This window comes from Scyliorhinus torazame, chromosome 14 (genome assembly GCF_047496885.1).
Source record: "Scyliorhinus torazame isolate Kashiwa2021f chromosome 14, sScyTor2.1, whole genome shotgun sequence".
NCBI classification, from domain to species: domain Eukaryota; kingdom Metazoa; phylum Chordata; class Chondrichthyes; order Carcharhiniformes; family Scyliorhinidae; genus Scyliorhinus; species Scyliorhinus torazame.
The window spans coordinates 184,308,847-184,329,695 of NC_092720.1; the positions used below are offsets into that span (position 1 = coordinate 184,308,847).

Consider the following 20,849-nt stretch of genomic DNA (forward strand, 5'->3'; position numbering starts at 1 on the left):
GGAGCAGCATTGTGATAAGTGTGCAGACCAGCATTGTGATAGGTATGCGGACCAGCATTGTGACAGGTGTGCAGAGCAGCATTGTGACAGGTGCGTGGACCAGCATTGTGACAGGTGTGCGGACCAGCATTGTGACAGGTGTGCGGACCTGCATTGTGATAGGTGTGCGGACCAGCATTGTGACAGGTGTGCGGAACAGCATTGTGACAGGTGTGAGGACCAACATTGTGACAGGTGTGCGGACCAGCATTGTGATAGGTGTGCGGACCAGCATTGTGACAGGTGTGGGGACCAGCATTGTGAAAGGTGTGCGGACCAGCATTGTGACAGGTGTGCGGACCAGCATTGTGACAGGTGTGCGGACCAGCATTGTGAAAGCTGTGCGGACCAGCATTGTGATAGGTTTGCGGACCAGCATTGTGATAGGTGTGCGGACCAGCATTGTGACAGGTGTGCGGACCAGCATTGTGATAGGTGTGCAGACCAGCATTGTGATAGTTATGCGGACCAGCATTGTGACAGGTGTGAAGAGCAGCATTGTGACAGGTGTCTGGACCAGCATTGTGACAGGTGTGCGGACCAGCATTGTGACAGGTGTGCGGACCAGCATTGTGACAGGTGTGCGGACCAGCATTGTGATAGGTGTGCGGACCAGCATTGTGACAGGTGTGCGGACCAGCATTGTGACAGGTGTGCGGACCAGCATTGTGACAGGTGTGCAGACCAGCATTGTGACAGGTGTGCGGACCAGCATTGTGACAGGTGTGCGGACCAGCATTGTGATAGGTGTGCGGACCAGCATTGTGACAGGTGTGCGGACCAGCATTGTGATAGGTGTGCGGACCAGCATTGTGACAGGTGTGCGGACCAGTATTGTGATAGGTGTGCGGACCAGCTGTGTGACAATGTGTACTGACCAGCGATGTGTCAGTGTGTATGGACCAGCATTGTGACAGGTGTGCGGACCAACATTGTGATAGGTGTGGGGACCAGCATTGTGATAGGTGTGGGGACCAGCATTGTGATAGGTGTGGGGACCAGCATTGTGATAGGTGTGCGGACCAGCATTGTGATAGGTGTGCGGACCAACATTGTGATAGGTGTGCAGATCAGCATTGTGATAGGTGTGTGGACCAACATTGTGATAGGTGTGCGGACCAGCATTGTGACAGGTGTGCAGAGCAGCATTGTGACAGGTGTGTGGACCAGCATTGTGACAGGTGTGCGGACCAGCATTGTGACAGGTGTGCGGACCAGCATTGTGATAGGTGTGCGGACCAGCATTGTGACAGGTGTGCGGAACTGTTTGTGACAGGTGTGCGGACCAGCATTGTGACAGGTGTGCGGACCAGCATTGTGATAGGTGTGCAGACCAGCATTGTGATAGGTATGCGGACCAGCATTGTGACAGGTGTGAAGAGCAGCATTGTGACAGGTGTGTGGACCAGCATTGTGACAGGTGTGCGGACCAGCATTGTGACAGGTGTGCAGACCAGCATTGTGACAGGTGTGCGGACCAGCATTGTGATAGGTGTGCGGACCAGCATTGTGACAGGTGTGCGGACCAGCATTGTGACAGGTGTGCGGACCAGCATTGTGACAGGTGTGCGGACCAGCATTGTGACAGGTGTGCAGACCAGCATTGTGACAGGTGTGCAGACCAGTATTGTGACAGGTGTGCGGACCAGCTGTGTGACAATGTGTACTGACCAGCGATGTGTCAGTGTGTATGGACCAGCATTGTGATAGGTGTGCGGACCAGCATTGTGACAGGTGTGCGGACCAGCATTGTGATAGGTGTGGGGACCAGCATTGTGATAGGTGTGGGGACCAGCATTGTGATAGGTGTGCGGACCAGCATTGTGATAGGTGTGCGGACCAGCATTGTGATAGGTGTGCAGATCAGCATTGTGATAGGTGTGCGGACCAACATTGTGATAGGTGTGCAGACCAGCATTGTGACAGGTGTGCGGACCAGCATTGTGACAGGTGTGCGGACCAGCATTGTGACAGTGTGTACGGAGCAGCATTGTGACAGTGTGTACAGACCAGCATTGTGACAGTGTGTACGGAGCAGCATTGTGACAGTGTGTATGGAGCAGCATTGTGACAGTGTGTACGGAGCAGCATTGTGACAGTGTGTACGGAGAAGCATTGTGACAGTGTGTACGGAGAAGCATTGTGACAGTGTGTACGGAGCAGCATTGTGACAGTGTGTACGGAGCAGCATTGTGATAAGTGTGCAGACCAGCATTGTGATAGGTATGCGGACCAGCATTGTGACAGGTGTGCAGAGCAGCATTGTGACAGGTGCGTGGACCAGCATTGTGACAGGTGTGCGGACCAGCATTGTGACAGGTGTGCGGACCTGCATTGTGATAGGTGTGCGGACCAGCATTGTGACAGGTGTGCGGAACAGCATTGTGACAGGTGTGAGGACCAACATTGTGACAGGTGTGCGGACCAGCATTGTGATAGGTGTGCGGACCAGCATTGTGACAGGTGTGGGGACCAGCATTGTGAAAGGTGTGCGGACCAGCATTGTGACAGGTGTGCGGACCAGCATTGTGACAGGTGTGCGGACCAGCATTGTGAAAGCTGTGCGGACCAGCATTGTGATAGGTTTGCGGACCAGCATTGTGATAGGTGTGCGGACCAGCATTGTGACAGGTGTGCGGACCAGCATTGTGATAGGTGTGCAGACCAGCATTGTGATAGTTATGCGGACCAGCATTGTGACAGGTGTGAAGAGCAGCATTGTGACAGGTGTCTGGACCAGCATTGTGACAGGTGTGCGGACCAGCATTGTGACAGGTGTGCGGACCAGCATTGTGACAGGTGTGCGGACCAGCATTGTGATAGGTGTGCGGACCAGCATTGTGACAGGTGTGCGGACCAGCATTGTGACAGGTGTGCGGACCAGCATTGTGACAGGTGTGCAGACCAGCATTGTGACAGGTGTGCGGACCAGCATTGTGACAGGTGTGCGGACCAGCATTGTGATAGGTGTGCGGACCAGCATTGTGACAGGTGTGCGGACCAGCATTGTGATAGGTGTGCGGACCAGCATTGTGACAGGTGTGCGGACCAGTATTGTGATAGGTGTGCGGACCAGCTGTGTGACAATGTGTACTGACCAGCGATGTGTCAGTGTGTATGGACCAGCATTGTGACAGGTGTGCGGACCAACATTGTGATAGGTGTGGGGACCAGCATTGTGATAGGTGTGGGGACCAGCATTGTGATAGGTGTGGGGACCAGCATTGTGATAGGTGTGCGGACCAGCATTGTGATAGGTGTGCGGACCAACATTGTGATAGGTGTGCAGATCAGCATTGTGATAGGTGTGTGGACCAACATTGTGATAGGTGTGCGGACCAGCATTGTGACAGGTGTGCGGACCAGCATTGTGACAGGTGTGCGGACCAGCATTGTGACAGTGTGTACGGAGCAGCATTGTGACAGTGTGTACAGACCAGCATTGTGACAGTGTGTACGGAGCAGCATTGTGACAGTGTGTACGGAGAAGCATTGTGACAGTGTGTACGGAGAAGCATTGTGACAGTGTGTACGGAGCAGCATTGTGACAGTGTGTACGGAGCAGCATTGTGATAAGTGTGCAGACCAGAATTGTGATAGGTATGCGGACCAGCATTGTGACAGGTGTGCAGAGCAGCATTGTGACAGGTGTGTGGACCAGCATTGTGACAGGTGTGCGGACCAGCATTGTGACAGGTGTGCGGACCAGCATTGTGACAGGTGTGCGGACCAGCATTGTGACAGGTGTGTGGACCAGCATTGTGACAGGTGTGTGGACCAGCAGTTTGACAGGTGTGCGGACCAGCATTGTGACAGGTGTGCGGACCAACATTGTGACAGGTGTGCGGACCAGCATTGTGACAGGTGTGCGGACCAGCATTGTGACAGGTGTGCAGACCAGCATTGTGACAGTGTGTACGGAGTTGCATTGTGACAGTGTGTACAGACCAACATTGTGACAGTGTGTACGGAGCTGCATTGTGACAGTGTGTACGGAGCAGCATTGTGACAGTGTGTACGGAGCAGCATTGTGACAATGTGTACGCAGCAGCATTGTGACAGTGTGTATGGAGCAGCACTGTGACAGTGTGTACGGAGCGTCAGTGAGACAGTGTGCATGGATCCGCATTGTGACAGTGTGTACGGACCAGCATTGTGATAGGTGTGGGGACCAGCATTGTGATAGGTGTGGGGACCAGCATTGTGATAGGTGTGCGGACCAGCATTGTGACAGGTGTGCGGACCAGCATTGTAACAGGTGTGGGGACCAGCATTGTGATAGGTGTGGGGAACAGCATTGTGATAGGTGTGCGGACCAGCATTGTGATAGGTGTGCGGACCAGCATTGTGACAGGTGTGCGGACCAGCATTGTAACAGGTGTGGGGACCAGCATTGTGATAGGTGTGGGGACCAGCATTGTGATAGGTGTGCGGACCAGCATTGTGATAGGTGTGCGGACCAGCATTGTGATAGGTGTGCAGACCAGATGTGCGGACCAGCTGTGTGACAATGTGTACTGACCAGCAATGTGTCAGTTTATATGGACCAGCATTGTGATAGGTGTGCGGACCAGCATTGTGACAGGTGTGCGGACCAGCATTGTGATAGGTGTGCAGACCAGCATTGTGATAGTTATGCGGACCAGCATTGTGACAGGTGTGAAGAGCAGCATTGTGACAGGTGTCTGGACCAGCATTGTGACAGGTGTGCGGACCAGCATTGTGACAGGTGTGCGGACCAGCATTGTGACAGGTGTGCGGACCAGCATTGTGATAGGTGTGCGGACCAGCATTGTGACAGGTGTGCGGACCAGCATTGTGACAGGTGTGCGGACCAGCATTGTGACAGGTGTGCAGACCAGCATTGTGACAGGTGTGCGGACCAGCATTGTGACAGGTGTGCGGACCAGCATTGTGATAGGTGTGCGGACCAGCATTGTGACAGGTGTGCGGACCAGCATTGTGATAGGTGTGCGGACCAGCATTGTGACAGGTGTGCGGACCAGTATTGTGATAGGTGTGCGGACCAGCTGTGTGACAATGTGTACTGACCAGCGATGTGTCAGTGTGTATGGACCAGCATTGTGACAGGTGTGCGGACCAACATTGTGATAGGTGTGGGGACCAGCATTGTGATAGGTGTGGGGACCAGCATTGTGATAGGTGTGGGGACCAGCATTGTGATAGGTGTGCGGACCAGCATTGTGATAGGTGTGCGGACCAACATTGTGATAGGTGTGCAGATCAGCATTGTGATAGGTGTGTGGACCAACATTGTGATAGGTGTGCGGACCAGCATTGTGACAGGTGTGCGGACCAGCATTGTGACAGGTGTGCGGACCAGCATTGTGACAGTGTGTACGGAGCAGCATTGTGACAGTGTGTACAGACCAGCATTGTGACAGTGTGTACGGAGCAGCATTGTGACAGTGTGTACGGAGAAGCATTGTGACAGTGTGTACGGAGAAGCATTGTGACAGTGTGTACGGAGCAGCATTGTGACAGTGTGTACGGAGCAGCATTGTGATAAGTGTGCAGACCAGCATTGTGATAGGTATGCGGACCAGCATTGTGACAGGTGTGCAGAGCAGCATTGTGACAGGTGTGTGGACCAGCATTGTGACAGGTGTGCGGACCAGCATTGTGACAGGTGTGCGGACCAGCATTGTGACAGGTGTGCGGACCAGCATTGTGACAGGTGTGTGGACCAGCATTGTGACAGGTGTGTGGACCAGCAGTGTGACAGGTGTGCGGACCAGCATTGTGACAGGTGTGCGGACCAACATTGTGACAGGTGTGCGGACCAGCATTGTGACAGGTGTGCGGACCAGCATTGTGACAGGTGTGCAGACCAGCATTGTGACAGTGTGTACGGAGTTGCATTGTGACAGTGTGTACAGACCAACATTGTGACAGTGTGTACGGAGCTGCATTGTGACAGTGTGTACGGAGCAGCATTGTGACAGTGTGTACGGAGCAGCATTGTGACAATGTGTACGCAGCAGCATTGTGACAGTGTGTATGGAGCAGCACTGTGACAGTGTGTACGGAGCGTCAGTGAGACAGTGTGCATGGATCCGCATTGTGACAGTGTGTACGGACCAGCATTGTGATAGGTGTGGGGACCAGCATTGTGATAGGTGTGGGGACCAGCATTGTGATAGGTGTGCGGACCAGCATTGTGACAGGTGTGCGGACCAGCATTGTAACAGGTGTGGGGACCAGCATTGTGATAGGTGTGGGGAACAGCATTGTGATAGGTGTGCGGACCAGCATTGTGATAGGTGTGCGGACCAGCATTGTGACAGGTGTGCGGACCAGCATTGTAACAGGTGTGGGGACCAGCATTGTGATAGGTGTGGGGACCAGCATTGTGATAGGTGTGCGGACCAGCATTGTGATAGGTGTGCGGACCAGCATTGTGATAGGTGTGCAGACCAGATGTGCGGACCAGCTGTGTGACAATGTGTACTGACCAGCAATGTGTCAGTTTATACGGACCAGCATTGTGATAGTTGTGCGGACCAGCATTGTGACAGGTGTGTGGACCAGCATTGTGACAGGTGTGCAGACCAGGTGTGCGGACCAGTTGTGTGACAATGTGTACTGACCAGCGATGAGTCAGTGTGTATGGACCAGCATTGTGACAGTGTGTACGGAGCAGCATTGTGACAGTGTGTACGGAGCAGCAATGTGACAGTGTGTACGGAGCAGCATTGTGACTGTGTGTATGGAGCAACATTGTGACAGTTTGTACGGAGCAGCATTGTGACTGTGTGTATTGAGCAGCATTGTGACAGTGTGTACGGAGGAGCATTGTGACAGTGTGTATGGACCAGCATTGTGACAGTGTGCACGGAGCAGCATTGTGACAGTGTGCAAGCAGCAGCATTGTGACAGTGTGTACGGAGCATCAGTGAGACAGTGTGCATGGATCTGCATTGTGACAGTGTTTACGGAGCAGCATTTTGACAGTGTGGGCAGAGCAGCATTGTGACAGTGTGTACGGAGCAGCATTGTGACAGTGTGTACGGAGCAGCATTGTGACAGTGTGTACGGAGCAGCATTGTGACAGTGTATACGGAGCAGCATTGTGACAGTGTGTAGGGAGCAGCATTGTGACAGTGTGTACGGAGCAGCATTGTGACAGTGTATACGGAGCAGCATTGTGACAGTGTGCACGGACCAGCATTGTGACAGTGTGTACGGAGCAGCCTTGTGACAGTGTGCACGGAGCAGCATTGTGACAGTGTGGACAGACCAGCATTGTGATAAGTGTGTGGACCAACATTGTGACAGGTGTGCGGAACAGCATTGTGACAGGTGTGCGGACCAGCATTGTGACAGGTGTGCGGAACAGCATTGTGACAGGTGTGCGGAACAGCATTGTGATAGGTGTGCGGACCAGCATTGTGACAGTGTGTACGGAGCAGCATTGTGATAGGTGTGCTGAGCAGCATTGTGACACTTCTGCAGACCAGCATTGTGACAGGTGTGCAGACCAGCATTGTGACAGGTGTGCGGACCAGCATTGTGACAGGTGTGCGGACCAGCATTGTGACAGGTGTGCGGACCAGCATTGTGACAGGTGTGCGGACCAGCATTGTGACAGGTGTGCGGACCAGCATTGTGACAGGTGTGCGGACCAGCATTGTGACAGGTGTGCGGACCAGCATTGTGACAGGTGTGCGGACCAGCATTGTGACAGGTGTGCAGACCAGCATTGTGACAGGTGTGTAGACCAGTATTGTGACAGGTGTGCGGACCAGCTGTGTGACAATGTGTAGTGACCAGCGATGTGTCAGTGTGTATGGACCAGCATTGTGATAGGTGTGCGGACCAGCATTGTGACAGGTGTGCGGACCAGCATTGTGATAGGTGTGGGGACCAGCATTGTGATAGGTGTGGGGACCAGCATTGTGATAGGTGTGCGGACCAGCATTGTGATAGGTGTGCGGACCAGCATTGTGATAGGTGTGCAGATCAGCATTGTGATAGGTGTGCGGACCAACATTGTGATAGGTGTGCGGACCAGCATTGTGACAGGTGTGCGGACCAGCATTGTGACAGGTGTTCGGACCAGCATTGTGACAGGTGTGCGGACCAGCATTGTGACAGTGTGTACGGAGCAGCATTGTGACAGTGTGTACAGACCAGCATTGTGACAGTGTGTACGGAGCAGCATTGTGACAGTGTGTACGGAGAAGCATTGTGACAGTGTGTACGGAGCAGCATTGTGACAGTGTGTACGGAGCAGCATTGTGACAGTGTGTACGGAGAAGCATTGTGACAGCGTGTACGGAACAGCATTGTGACAGTGTGTACGGAGAAGCATTGTGACAGTGTGTACGGAGAAGCATTGTGACAGTGTGTACGGAGCAGCATTGTGACAGTGTGTACGGAGCAGCATTGTGATAAGTGTGCAGACCAGCATTGTGATAGGTATGCGGACCAGCATTGTGACAGGTGTGCAGAGCAGCATTGTGACAGGTGTGTGGACCAGCATTGTGACAGGTGTGCGGACCAACATTGTGATAGGTGTGCGGACCAGCATTGTGACAGGTGTGCGGACCAGCATTGTGACAGGTGTTCGGACCAGCATTGTGACAGTGTGTACGGAGCAGCATTGTGACAGGTGTGCGGACCAGCATTGTGACAGGTGTGCGGACCAGCATTGTGACAGTGTGTACGGAGCAGCATTGTGACAGTGTGTACAGACCAGCATTGTGACAGTGTGTACGGAGCAGCATTGTGACAGTGTGTACGGAGAAGCATTGTGACAGTGTGTACGGAGCAGCATTGTGACAGTGTGTACGGAGCAGCATTGTGACAGTGTGTACGGAGAAGCATTGTGACAGCGTGTACGGAACAGCATTGTGACAGTGTGTACGGAGAAGCATTGTGACAGTGTGTACGGAGAAGCATTGTGACAGTGTGTACGGAGCAGCATTGTGACAGTGTGTACGGAGCAGCATTGTGATAAGTGTGCAGACCAGCATTGTGATAGGTATGCGGACCAGCATTGTGACAGGTGTGCAGAGCAGCATTGTGACAGGTGTGTGGACCAGCATTGTGACAGGTGTGTGGACCAGCATTGTGACAGGTGTGCAGAGCAGCATTGTGACAGGTGTGTGGACCAGCATTGTGACAGGTGTGCGGACCAGCATTGTGACAGGTGTGCGGACCAGCATTGTGACAGGTGTGCGGACCAGCATTGTGATAGGTGTGCGGACCAGCATTGTGACAGGTGTGCGGACCAACATTGTGACAGGTGTGCGGACCAGCATTGTGACAGGTGTGCGGACCAGCATTGTGACAGGTGTGCAGACCAGCATTGTGACAGTGTGTACGGAGCTGCATTGTGACAGTGTGTACAGACCAGCATTGTGACAGTGTGTACGGAGCTGCATTGGTACAGTGTGTACGGAGCGTCAGTGAGACAGTGTGCATGGATCTGCATTGTGACAGTGTTTACGGAGCAGCATTGTGACAGTGTGTACGGACCAGCATTGTGACAGGTTTGCGGACCAGCATTGTGACAGGTGGACAGACCAGCATTGTGACAGCTGTGCGGACCAGCATTGTGAAAGGTGTGCAGACCAGCATTGTGACAGGTGTGCGGACCAGCATTGTGATAGGTGTGCAGACCAGATGTGCGGACCAGCTGTGTGACAATGTGTACTGACCAGCAATGTGTCAGTTTATACGGACCAGCTTTGTGATAGTTGTGCGGACCAGCATTGTGACAGGTGTGCGGACCAGCATTGTGACAGGTGTGCAGACCAGATGTGCGGACCAGCTGTGTGACAATGTGTACTGACCAGCAATGTGTCAGTTTATATGGACCAGCATTGTGATAGTTGTGCGGACCAGCATTGTGACAGGTGTGTGGACCAGCATTGTGACAGGTATGCAGACCAGGTGTGCGGACCAGTTGTGTGACAATGTGTACTGACCAGCGATGAGTCAGTGTGTATGGACCAGCATTGTGACAGTGTGTACGGAGCAGCATTGTGACTGTGTGTATGGAGCAGCATTGTGACAGTGTGTACGGAGGAGCATTGTGACAGTTTGTACGGAGCAGCATTGTGACAGTGTGTATTGAGCAGCATTGTGACAGTGTGTACGGAGGAGCATTGTGACAGTGTGTACGGAGCAGCATTGTGACAGTGTGTATTGAGCAGCATTGTGACAGTGTGTACGGAGCAGCATTGTGACTGTGTGTATGGAGCAGCATTGTGACAGTGTGTACGGAGGAGCATTGTGACAGTTTGTACGGAGCAGCATTGTGACTGTGTGTATTGAGCAGCATTGTGACAGTGTGTACGGAGCAGCATTGTGACAGTGTGTACGCAGCAGCATTGTGACAGTGTGTACGGAGCAGCATTGTGACTGTGTGTATTGAGCAGCATTGTGACAGTGTGTACGGAGGAGCATTGTGACAGTGTGTATGGACCAGCATTGTGACAGTGTGTACGGAGCAGCATTGTGACAGTGTGCACGCAGCAGCATTGTGACAGTGTGTACGGAGCGTCAGTGAGACAGTGTGCATGGTTCTGCATTGTGACAGTGTGTACGGAGCAGCATTGTGACAATGTGCAGGGAGCAGCAGTGTGACAGTGTTTACGGAGCAGCATTGTGACAGTGTGTACGGAGCAGCATTGTGACAGTGTGTACGGAGCAGCATTGTGACAGTGTGTACGGAGCAGCATTGTGACAGTGTATACGGAGCAGCATTGTGACAGTGTGTAGGGAGCAGCATTGTGACAGTGTGTACGGAGCAGCATTGTGACAGTGTATACGGAGCAGCATTGTGACAGTGTGCACGGACCAGCATTGTGACAGTGTGTACGGAGCAGCCTTGTGACAGTGTGCACGGAGCAGCATTGTGACAGTGTGGACAGACCAGCATTGTGATAAGTGTGTGGACCAGCATTGTGACAGGTGTGCGGAACAGCATTGTGACAGGTGTGCGGACCAGCATTGTGACAGGTGTGCGGAACAGCATTGTGACAGGTGTGCGGAACAGCATTGTGATAGGTGTGCGGACCAGCATTGTGACAGTGTGTACGGAGTAGCATTGTGATAGGTGTGCTGAGCAGCATTGTGACAGGTCTGCAGACCAGCATTGTGACAGGTGTGCAGACCAGCATTGTGACAGGTGTGCGGACCAGCATTGTGACAGGTGTGCGGACCAGCATTGTGACAGGTGGACAGACCAGCATTGTGTCAGGTGTGCGGACCAGCATTGAAACAGGTGTGCGGAGCAGCATTGTGAAAAGTGTGCAGACCAGCATTGTGACAGGTGTGCAGACCAGCTGTGCGGATCAGTTGTGTGACAATGTGTACTGACCAGCGATGTGTCAGTGTGTACGGACCAGCATTGTGACAGTGTGTACGGAGCATCAGTGAGACAGTGTGCATGGATCTGCATTGTGACAGTGTGTACGGAGCAGCATTGTGACAGTGTGTCAGGAGCAGCATTGTGACAGTGTGTACGGAGCAGCATTGTGACAGTGTGTACGGAGCAGCATTGTGAAAGTGTGTACGGAGCAGCATTGTGACAGTGTGCACGGAGCAGCATTGTGACAGTGTGTACGGAGCAGCATTGTGACAGTGTGTACGGAGCAGCATTGTGACAGTGTGTACGGAGCAGCATTGTGACAGTGTGCACGGAGCAGCATTGTGACAGTGTGTACGGAGCAGCATTGTGACAGTGTGTACGGAGCAGCATTGTGACAATGTGCAGGGAGCAGCAGTGTGACAGTGTGTACGGATCAGCATTTGTGACAGTGTGTACGGAGCAGCATTGTGACAGTGTGTACGGAGCAGCATTGTGACAGTGTGTACGGAGCAGCATTGTGACAGCGTGTATGGAGCAGCATTGTGACAGTGTGTACGGAGCAGCATTGTGACAGTGTGTACGGATCAGCATTGTGACAGTGTGTACGGAGCAGCATTGTGACAGTGTGTACGGAGCAGCATTGCGACAGTGTGTACGGAGCAGCATTGCGACAGTGTGCACGGAGCAGCATTGTGACAGTGTGTACGGAGCAGCATTGTGACAGTGTGTACGGAGCAGCATTTTGACAGTGTGCAGGGAGCAGAAGTGTGACAGTGTGTACGGATCAGCATTGTGACAGTGTGTACGGAGCAGCATTGTGACAGTGTGTACGGAGCAGCATTGTGACAGTGTGTACGGAGCAGCATTGTGACAGTGTGCACGGAGCAGCATTGGGACAGTGTGGACAGACCAGCATTGTGATAGGTGTGTGGACCAGCATTGTGACAGGTGTGCGGAACAGCATTGTAACTGGTGTGCGTACCTGCATTGTGACAGGTGTGCGGAACAGCATTGTGACAGATGTGCGGACCAGCATTGTGACAGTGTGTACGGAGCAGCATTGTGATAGGTGTGCGGAGCAGCATTGTGACAAGTGTGCAGACCAGCATTGTGACAGGTGTGCGGACCAGCATTGTGACAGGTGTGCGGAGCAGCATTGTGACAGGTGTGCGGAGCAGCATTGTGACAGGTGTGCAGACCAGCATTGTGACAGGTGTGCGGAGCAGCATTGTGACAGGTGTGTGGGCCAGCATTGTGACAGTGTGTACGGAGCAGCATTGTGATAGGTGTGCGGAGCAGCATTGTGACAGTTGTGCAGACCAGCATTGTGACAGGTGTGCGGACCAGCATTGTGACAGGTGTGCGGACCAGCATTGTAAAATGTGTGCAGACCAGCATTGTGACAGGTGTGCGGACCAGCATTGTGACAGGTGTGCGGACCAGCATTGTGAAAAGTGTGCAGACCAGCATTGTGACAGGTGTGCGGACCAGCATTGTGACAGGTGTGCGGACCAGCATTGTGACAGGTGTGCGGACCAGCATTGAGATAGGTGTGCGGACCAGCATTGTGACAGGTGTGCGGACCAGCATTGTGACAGGTGTGCGTACCAGCATTCTGAAAAGTGTGCAGACCAGCATTGTGACAGGTGTGCGGACCAGCATTGTGACAGGTGTGCAGACCAGGTGTGCAGACCAGCTGTGTGACAATGTGTACTGACCAGCGATGTGTCAGTGTGTATGGACCAGCATTGAGATAGCTGTGCGGACCAGCATTGTGACAGGTGTGCGGACCAGCATTGTGACAGGTGTGTATGGAGCAGCATTGTGACAGTGTGTACGGAGCAGCATTGTGACAGTGTGTATGGAGCAGCATTGTGACAGTGTGTACGGAGGAGCATTGTGACAGTTTGTACGGAGCAGCATTGTGACAGTGTGTATTGAGCAGCATTGTGACAGTGTGTACGGAGCAGCATTGTGACTGTGTGTATGGAGCAGCATTGTGACAGTGTGTACGGAGCAGCATTGTGACAGTGTGTACGGAGCAGCATTGTGACTGTGTGTATTGAGCAGCATTGTGACAGTGTGTACGGAGGAGCATTGTGACAGTTTGTACGGAGCAGCATTGTGACTGTGTGTATTGAGCAGCATTGTGACAGTGTGTACGGAGCAGCATTGTGACTGTGTGTATGGAGCAGCATTGTGACAGTGTGTACGGAGGAGCATTGTGACTGTGTGTATTGAGCAGCATTGTGACAGTGTGTACGGAGCAGCATTGTGACAGTGTGTACGCAGCAGCATTGTGACAGTGTGTACGGAGCAGCATTGTGACTGTGTGTATTGAGCAGCATTGTGACAGTGTGTACGGAGGAGCATTGTGACAGTGTGTATGGACCAGCATTGTGACAGTGTGTACGGAGCAGCATTGTGACAGTGTGCACGCAGCAGCATTGTGACAGTGTGTACGGAGCGTCAGTGAGACAGTGTGCATGGATCTGCATTGTGACAGTGTGTACGGAGCAGCATTGTGACAATGTGCAGGGAGCAGCAGTGTGACAGTGTTTACGGAGCAGCATTGTGACAGTGTGTACGGAGCAGCATTGTGACAGGTGTGCGGAACAGCATTGTGATAGGTGTGCGGACCAGCATTGTGACAGTGTGTACGGAGTAGCATTGTGATAGGTGTGCTGAGCAGCATTGTGACAGGTCTGCAGACCAGCATTGTGACAGGTGTGCAGACCAGCATTGTGACAGGTGTGCGGACCAGCATTGTGACAGGTGTGCGGACCAGCATTGTGACAGGTGGACAGACCAGCATTGTGTCAGGTGTGCGGACCAGCATTGAAACAGGTGTGCGGAGCAGCATTGTGAAAAGTGTGCAGACCAGCATTGTGACAGGTGTGCAGACCAGCTGTGCGGATCAGTTGTGTGACAATGTGTACTGACCAGCGATGTGTCAGTGTGTACGGACCAGCATTGTGACAGTGTGTACGGAGCATCAGTGAGACAGTGTGCATGGATCTGCATTGTGACAGTGTGTACGGAGCAGCATTGTGACAGTGTGTCAGGAGCAGCATTGTGACAGTGTGTACGGAGCAGCATTGTGACAGTGTGTACGGAGCAGCATTGTGACAGTGTGTACGGAGCAGCATTGTGACAGTGTGCACGGAGCAGCATTGTGACAGTGTGTACGGAGCAGCATTGTGACAGTGTGTACGGAGCAGCATTGTGACAGTGTGTACGGAGCAGCATTGTGACAGTGTGCACGGAGCAGCATTGTGACAGTGTGTACGGAGCAGCATTGTGACAGTGTGTACGGAGCAGCATTGTGACAATGTGCAGGGAGCAGCAGTGTGACAGTGTGTACGGATCAGCATTTGTGACAGTGTGTACGGAGAAGCATTGTGACAGTGTGTACGGAGCAGCATTGCGACAGTGTGTACGGAGCAGCATTGCGACAGTGTGCACGGAGCAGCATTGTGACAGTGTGTACGGAGCAGCATTGTGACAGTGTGTACGGAGCAGCATTTTGACAGTGTGCAGGGAGCAGAAGTGTGACAGTGTGTACGGATCAGCATTGTGACAGTGTGTACGGAGCAGCATTGTGACAGTGTGTACGGAGCAGCATTGTGACAGTGTGTACGGAGCAGCATTGTGACAGTGTGCACGGAGCAGCATTGTGACAGTGTGGACAGACCAGCATTGTGATAGGTGTGTGGACCAGCATTGTGACAGGTGTGCGGAACAGCATTGTAACTGGTGTGCGTACCTGCATTGTGACAGGTGTGCGGAACAGCATTGTGACAGATGTGCGGACCAGCATTGTGACAGTGTGTACGGAGCAGCATTGTGATAGGTGTGCGGAGCAGCATTGTGACAAGTGTGCAGACCAGCATTGTGACAGGTGTGCGGACCAGCATTGTGACAGGTGTGCGGAGCAGCATTGTGACAGGTGTGCGGAGCAGCATTGTGACAGGTGTGCAGACCAGCATTGTGACAGGTGTGCGGAGCAGCATTGTGACAGGTGTGTGGGCCAGCATTGTGACAGTGTGTACGGAGCAGCATTGTGATAGGTGTGCGTAGCAGCATTGTGACAGTTGTGCAGACCAGCATTGTGACAGGTGTGCGGACCAGCATTGTGACAGGTGTGCGGACCAGCATTGTAAAATGTGTGCAGACCAGCATTGTGACAGGTGTGCGGACCAGCATTGTGACAGGTGTGCGGACCAGCATTGTGAAAAGTGTGCAGACCAGCATTGTGACAGGTGTGCGGACCAGCATTGTGACAGGTGTGCGGACCAGCATTGTGACAGGTGTGCGGACCAGCATTGAGATAGGTGTGCGGACCAGCATTGTGACAGGTGTGCGGACCAGCATTGTGACAGGTGTGCGTACCAGCATTCTGAAAAGTGTGCAGACCAGCATTGTGACAGGTGTGCGGACCAGCATTGTGACAGGTGTGCAGACCAGGTGTGCAGACCAGCTGTGTGACAATGTGTACTGACCAGCGATGTGTCAGTGTGTATGGACCAGCATTGTGGTAGCTGTGCGGACCAGCATTGTGACAGGTGTGCGGACCAGCATTGTGATAAGTGTGGGGACCAGCATTGTGGTAGGTGTGCGGACCAGCATTGTGATAGGTGTGCAGACCAGCATTGTGATAGGTGTGCGGACCAACATTGTGATAGGTGTGCGGACCAGCATTGTGATAGGTGTGCGGACAAGCATTGTGATAGGTGTGCGGACCAGCATTGTGATAGTTGTGCGGACCAGCATTTTGACAGGTGTGCAGACCAGCATTGTGATAGGTGTGCGGACCAACATTGTGATAGGTGTGCGGTCCAGCATTGTGATAGGTGTGCGGACCAGCATTGTGACAGGTGTGCGGACCAGCATTGTTATAGGTGTGCAGACCAGCATTGTGATAGGTATGCGGACCAGCATTGTGACAGGTGTGCGGACCAGCATTGTGACAGGTGTGCGGACCAGCATTGTGACAGATGTGCGGACCAGCATTGTGACAGGTGTGCGGACCAGCATTGTGACAGGTGTGCAGACCAGCATTGTGACAGGTGTGCGGGCCATCTGTGTGACAATGTGTACTGACCAGCGATGTGTCAGTGTGTATGGACCAGCATTATGACTGTGTGTACGGACCAGCAGTATGACAGTGTGTACGCACCAGGATTGTGACAGTGTGTACGGAGCAGCAATGTGACAGCGTGTACGGAGCAGCATTATGACTGTGCGTACGGACCAGCATTGTGACAGTGTGTATGGAGCAGCATTGTGACAGTGTGTACGGAGCAGCATTGTGACAGTATGTACGGAGCAGCATTGTGACAGTGTGTACGGAGCAGCATTGTGACAGTGTGTACGGAGCAGCATTGGGACAGTGTGTGCGGACCAGCATTGTGACAGTGTGTATGGAGCAGCATTGTGACAGTGTGTACGGAGCAGCATTGTGACAGTGTGTACGGAGCAGCATTGTGTCAATGTGTACGGAGCAGCATTGTGACAGTGTGTACGGAGCAGCATTGTGACAGTGTGTACAGACCAGCATTGTGACAGTGTGTACGGAGCAGCATTGTGACAGTGTGTACGGAGCAGCATTGTGACAGTGTGTACGGAGCAGCATTGTGACAGTGTGTACGGAGCAGCATTGTGACAGTGTGTACGGAGCAGCATTGTGACAGTGTGTACGGAGTAGCATTGTGACAGTGTGTACGGAGCAGCATTGTGACAGTGTGTACGGAGCAGCATTGTGACTGTGTGTACGGAGCAGCATTGTGTCAATGTGTTCGGAGCAGCATTGTGACAGTGTGTACAGACCAGCATTGTGACAGTGTGTACGGAGCAGCATTGTGACAGTGTGTACGGAGCAGCATTGTGACAGTGTGTACGGAGCAGCATTGTGACAGTGTGTACGGAGCAGCATTGTGACAGTGTGTACGGAGCAGCATTGTGACAGTGTGTACGGAGCAGCATTGTGACAGCTTGTACGGAGCAGCATTGTGACAGTGTGTACGGAGCAGCATTGTGTCAATGTGTTCGGAGCAGCATTGTGACAGTGTGTACGGAGCAGCATTGTGACAGTGTGTACGGAGCAGCATTGTGACAGTGTGTACGGACCAGCATTGTCACAGGTGTGCGGATCAGCATTGTGACAGGTGTGCGGACCAGCATTGTGACAGGTGTGCGGTCCAGCATTGTGATAGGTGTGGGGACCAGCACTGTGATAGATGTGCGGACCAGCATTGTGATAGGTGTGCGGACCAGCATTGTGATAGGTGTGCGGACCAGCATTGTGATAGGTGTGCAGACCAGCATTGTGACAGTTGTACAGACCAACATTGTGATAGGTGTGCGGACCAGCATTGTGACAGGTGTGCGGACCAGCATTGTGACAGATGTGCAGACCAGCATTGTGACAGGTGTGCGGACCAGCATTTTGACAGGTGTGCGGACTAGCATTGTGACAGGTGTGCAGACCTGCATTGTGACAGGTGTGCGGACCAGCATTGTGACAGTGTGTACGGAGCAGCATTGTGACAATGTGTACTGACCAGCGATGTGTCAGTGTGTATGGACCAGCATTGTGACAGTGTGTACGGACCAGCAGTATGACAGTGTGTACGGACCAGCAGTATGACAGTGTGTACGCACCAGGATTGTGACAGTGTGTACGGAGCAGCAATGTGACAGCGTGTACGGAGCAGCATTATGACAGTGTGTACGGACCAGCATTGTGACAGTGTGTACGGAGCAGCATTGTGACAGTGTGTACGGAGCAGCATTGTGACAGTGAGTACGGAGCAGCAATGTGACAGCGTGTACGGAGCAGCATTATGACTGTGCGTACGGACCAGCATTGTGACAGTGTGTATGGAGCAGCATTGTGACAGTGTGTACGGAGCAGCATTGTGACAGTATGTACGGAGCAGCATTGTGACAGTGTGTACGGAGCAGCATTGTGACAGTGTGTACGGAGCAGCATTGGGACAGTGTGTGCGGACCAGCATTGTGACAGTGTGTATGGAGCAGCATTGTGACAGTGTGTACGGAGCAGCATTGTGACAGTGTGTACGGAGCAGCATTGTGTCAATGTGTACGGAGCAGCATTGTGACAGTGTGTACGGAGCAGCATTGTGACAGTGTGTACAGACCAGCATTGTGACAGTGTGTACGGAGCAGCATTGTGACAGTGTGTACGGAGCAGCATTGTGACAGTGTGTACGGAGCAGCATTGTGACAGTGTGTACGGAGCAGCATTGTGACAGTGTGTACGGAGCAGCATTGTGACAGTGTGTACGGAGTCGCATTGTGACAGTGTGTACGGAGCAGCATTGTGACAGTGTGTACGGAGCAGCATTGTGACTGTGTGTACGGAGCAGCATTGTGTCAATGTGTTCGGAGCAGCATTGTGACAGTGTGTACGGAGCAGCATTGTGACAGTGTGTACGGAGAAGCATTGTGACAGTGTGTACGGAGCAGCATTGTGACAGTGTGTACGGAGCAGCATTGTGACAGTGTGTACGGAGTAGCATTGTGACAGTGTGTACGGAGCAGCATTGTGACAGTGTGTATGGACCAGCATTGTGACAGTGTGTACGGAGCAGCATTGTGACAGTGTGTACGGAGCAGCATTGTGACAGTGTGTACGGAGCAGCATTGTGACAGTGTGCACGGAGCAGCATTGTGACAGTGTGTACGGAGCAGCATTGTGACAGTGTGCACGGAGCAGCATTGTGACAGTGTGTACGGAACAGCATTGTGACAGTGTGTAGGGAGCAGCATTGTGTCAATGTGTTCGGAGCAGCATTGTGACAGTGTGTACGGAGCAGCATTGTGACAGTGTGTACGGAGCAGCATTGTGACAGTGTGTACGGACCAGCATTGTGACAGTGTGTACGGAGCAGCATTGTGACAGTGTGTACGGAGCAGCATTGTGACAGTGTGTACGGACCAGCATTGTCACAGGTGTGCGGACCAGCATTGTGACAGGTGTGCGGACCAGCATTGTGACAGGTGTGCGGTCCAGCATTGTGATAGGTGTGGGGACCAGCATTGTGATAGATGTGCGGACCAGCATTGTGATAGGTGTGCGGACCAGCATTGTGATAGGTGTGCGGACCAGCATTGTGATAGGTGTGCAGACCAGCATTGTGACAGTTGTACAGACCAACATTGTGATAGGTGTGCGGACCAGCATTGTGACAGGTGTGCGGACCAGCATTGTGACAGATGTGCAGACCAGCATTGTGACAGGTGTGCGGACCAGCATTTTGACAGGTGTGCGGACTAGCATTGTGACAGGTGTGCAGACCAGCATTGTGACAGGTGTGCGGACCAGCATTGTGACAGTGTGTACGGAGCAGCATTGTGACAATGTGTACTGACCAGCGATGTGTCAGTGTGTATGGACCAGCATTGTGACAGTGTGTACGGACCAGCAGTATGACAGTGTGTACGGACCAGCAGTATGACAGTGTGTACGCACCAGGATTGTGACAGTGTGTACGGAGCAGCAATGTGACAGCGTGTACGGAGCAGCATTATGACAGTGTGTACGGACCAGCATTGTGACAGTGTGTATGGAGCAGCATTGTGACAGTGTGTACGGAGCAGCATTGTGACAGTGAGTACGGAGCTGCATTGTGACAGTGTGTATGGAGCAGCATTGTGACAGTGTGTATGGAGCAGCATTGTGACAGTGCGTACGGAGCAGCATTGTGACAGTGTGTACAGACCAGCATTGTGACAGTGTGTACGGAGCAGCATTGTGACAGTGTGTACGGAGCAGCATTGTGACAGTGTGTACGGAGCAGCATTGTGATAGTGTGTACGGAGCAGCATTGTGACAGTGTGTACGGAGCAGCATTATGATAGTGTGTACGAAGCAGCATTGTGACAGTGTGTACGGAGCAGCATTGTGACAGTGTGTACGGAGCAGCATTGTGACAGTGTGTACGGAGCAGCATTGTGACAGTGTGTACAGACCAGCATTGTGACAGTGTGCACGGAGCAGCATTGTGACAGTGTGTACGGAGCAGCATTGTGACAGTGTGTACGGAGCAGCATTGTGACAGTGTGTACGGAGCAGCATTGTGACAGTGTGCAAGGACCAGCATTGTGACAGTGTTTACGGAGCAGCATTGTGACAGTGTGTACGGAGCAGCATTGTGACAGTGTGCAAGGACCAGCATTGTGACAGTGTGTACGGAGCAGCATTGTGACAGTGTGCACGGAGCAGCATTGTGACAGTGTGTACGGAGCAGCATTGTGACAGTGTGTACGGAGCAGCATTGTGACAGTGTGTAGAGCAGCATTGTGACAGTGTGTACGGAGCAGCATTGTGACTGTGTGTACGGAGCAGCATTGTGACAGTGTGTACGGAGCAGCATTGTGACAGTGTGTACGGAGCAGCAATGTGACAGTGTGTACGGAGCAGCATTGTGACAGTGTGTAC

The 20,849-nt window shown here is 52.7% G+C and overlaps 1 protein-coding gene across 4 annotated transcripts in view; it reads left to right on the forward strand.

The window, feature by feature from the left end:
- LOC140390265 (netrin-G1-like) overlaps nt 1-20,849 on the forward strand; it is a 158,854-nt gene that overhangs the window by 124,180 nt on the left and 13,825 nt on the right. The gene's annotated exons all lie outside the window — the stretch shown is intronic.